We start from the raw sequence: 3,331 nt of genomic DNA on the forward strand, positions 1-3,331 counted from the left end.
AAGTTGTCCTAGAAGGCATCTTGTTGTTAATCTCACCCTCATTTATCGACTTTATATTGAATCTTCGGAACGATAGCCTTTTCAAAATTTTATTCAAATTGTTTAGGCACATGCTTAAACGGTCATATATTTCTAACATTGTCGATAGAAGGGAAGGGGGACGTTACAAAGAACCTGGCATATGACGTCGATCATGCGGACTAATACTCCAGTTGGACCTTCCTGTGCATTCCCACCAAGTTGTTAGCAGACGTCTGTCCGGGCGCGGCCCCAGCTGGCTACCCAGGTCGCATGCTCTGTTAGTGTGTGTTTACTTTGTGTGTGGGGGGGGGGGCTCAAGTCTAAGGCGTATCGCAACAACCCTCATAGTCTTCAAGAACTGCAGAAGAAAATTCCGGATCTGCCCTCAGCAGCTTGCTGATCGGGGCCCAAAAGTGATAAGAGATGAATGGTGATCACTTTCAACATCTGCTATAGTCAGGTTAGTACTGTATTTTCTTTCCTCTGCTGTGTTTCCTTGTACCCAGGTAGTCTGTTCTCCGGGCCTCGTTTATTTGCCGACGCAGTGTAATTAGATTCAAGCTGCATGCAATTTCTACTGTGTAGCAGTGTAATTTGGCATTACCAACAGAAGATGACAAATTGTTTGTGCCACAGGATAAAGTTGTAGCCCTAGCAATAGCGACTATAACGTTTTGCTCCCTTTGAGACGTAGATGAAAGTGGTTAATTGAAAGCATAGCAAACGTCGTTTCTTACCTATACGAATGTGCACTAAATACATTTTGATGAGTCTACTGTTGAGTATGTTATTTCATCGAAGTGTCATACAGTTTCCACTGCGTGACAGCACAAATCACTCATCACCAAGTGTACCTTAACTTGTTAGTTAGATGCAAATTGCCACAATCTTCTACAGTTGTAGAACAATAATACAGACAATTTGTGTGGAAATAACAATGCAATAATTAATTTGAGGGTCTATTGTCCCTTGCACCAAGTGGAGCATTCAGCGTCACTTTTTCCTGCAGGAGTTAGCATTGGTCAAAACTAGAAGGAAAATTACTAAAATTGAATGTCTGATACCCAATACCTGTTGAGATGTAGCCCATTTTACTCGTGATGAGAAGTGTTCTGGACTCCGCGGTGCAGGCAGTCTGAAGAGATGCTATAGTAAATTAAAGCAATAAACATATTTGCGCAGATGCAAATCATGAAGGTGAGGCATCAGGATCCCTTCAGTATCACTCTATGGGGAGCAGTTGTCGATGTCACACTTATAGAGTCAGATACATAGTCAAACGGATTAATAAGTGCTGTGCATTACTGATTTCCGAGCAATGAATTAGCAGCTCTATTGGAGGACGCTACTGCTGAAGAAAGACAACGATTGTGATTTAGGCATGACGTGGCCTAACGCCATTTTCTGTATATCATGCGACATTCCTCACTGCAAGGTTTCATGGGCAATGGATTTCGTCGGTGAAGTCCAGTAGCATGGCCTCGCCTTTCACCGCGAGTGAAACTGTCGGCTTTCTGTCTATGAGGACATTTAAAGTCATTCGTGTATGCCCAAACATTAGAGACTGTGCTGACGTTACAGGAGCGGATGCTCATTGCATGCAACGCATTCCGAATGGAACCAGATGTATTTGAAAGAGGGCGTGAATAGCTGCGATGGTTCAAATGGCTCTAAGCACTATGGGACTTAACATATGAGGTCATCAGTCCCCTAGACTTAGAACTACTTAAACCTAACTAACCTAAGGACATCACACACATCCATGCCCGAGGCAGGATTCGAACCTGCGACCGTTGCAGCAGCGCGGTTCCAGACTGAAGCGCCTAGAACCGCTCGGCCACCCCGGCCCGCAACTATTTACAACGTACCAAAGTGGTGTAGAGGATGCTGAGACGAACAACTAGATATGGGACACTTTTGGTCCATCAAACCGGGAAACTATCACAAACTGGTCGACAATGTAATCGTAAGCTGCTACGCATGCGCGTCGTGCGGTATTTTCAGTATTCTCTCGCTCTCTCTTCGTGCAAACTATTGGTCCTAGAGAAAATAAATGACTAGGACTTTCTATTGTACGAAATTTAATGTACTTTAATTCTGCATTGGGATACGTTTTCACTAGACGCCGCTTTTCCGAATTAAAGAAAAACATACGAAATTGATCTTCAAACGCACCACCATCCACACATTTACCCTACCCCCCTTTCCCACCGGCCGCGATTTTTAGTGTGTTGTTCATGGCACTCCCTATTACTGCACAAAATATGCGACTACACTAATTATTTTTAATTTTCGACATTTTTTTTGTCTTTATCGATTGGGCTATTACGCCGCCAGCATTGTCGGCTCCCTGCGACATCACTAAACTCGCTCAAAACATGAACCTTTGCAAATGGGCCATTATGTTATAACTAGATTATCGACAGTCAGTCATGAGCTACGACCCAAGGCACAATAAAATTATTCTTGGCATAACTTAATGCTGATTTCCTCTGTAGAAGCACACAGCAGAGATAATGCATCCACGCGTTCGGTGGCGCAACGGATAGCGTATCCGACTGCAAATAAAGAGGTCACATGTATGAATATTGGAAGGGTTATATATTTTTAAAAGGTTACACGAATTACGAAAAAAAGCGTTAGCAAAAACTGATTGTAGCAGTTGTTTGGATTGTGTACTGTATTATATGTAGCTTCACGTTAGTCTTAGTCTGAGAAATGGGCAACAGAGGATAAATGCATTTACTTTGCGAACAAATAATTCTTTTTTTGGAAAGCGTTGCTAGTAGTGAAGAGATCACCACATACCCACAGTACAAAGAGGTGTAGGATGACGAGGTTATCCGGTGAGATATAAAGCGTGTATAACATGCAGGTGATACAAACGTAAGCGCGTCAAAACAGCAAGTAAAACACAATAATATTCTGAAACTTCCTGGCAGATTAAAACTGCGTGCCCGACCGAGACTCGAACTCGGGACCTTTGCCTTTCGCGGGCAAGTGCTCTACCAACTGAGCTACCGAAGCACGACTCACGCCCGGTACTCACAGCTTTACTTCTGCCAGTATCTCGTCTCCTACCTTCCAAACTTTACAGAAGCCCCCAGGCTGTGGCTAAGCCATGTCTCCGCAATATCCTTTCTTTCAGGAGTGCCAGTTCTGCAAGGTTCGCAGGAGAGCTTCTGTAAAGTTTGGAAGGTAGGAGACGAGATACTGGCAGAAGTAAAGCTGTGAGTACCGGGCGTGAGTCGTGCTTCGGTAGCTCAGTTGGTAGAGCACTTGCCTGCGAAAGGCAAAGGTCCCGAGTTCG

The 3,331-nt window shown here is 44.0% G+C and overlaps 1 non-coding gene across 1 annotated transcript; it reads right to left on the bottom strand.

Moving 5' to 3' along the window:
* Window positions 1–2,971: 2,971 nt before the first annotated feature.
* Window positions 2,972–3,048, bottom strand: Trnas-cga (transfer RNA serine (anticodon CGA)). The gene has a single exon. It is a non-coding gene; the product is annotated as a tRNA-Ser (tRNA).
* Between the last annotated feature and the right edge of the window lie 283 nt (window positions 3,049–3,331).

The sequence above is a fragment of the Schistocerca serialis genome, chromosome 9, assembly GCF_023864345.2.
Source record: "Schistocerca serialis cubense isolate TAMUIC-IGC-003099 chromosome 9, iqSchSeri2.2, whole genome shotgun sequence".
Lineage (NCBI taxonomy): Eukaryota > Metazoa > Arthropoda > Insecta > Orthoptera > Acrididae > Schistocerca > Schistocerca serialis.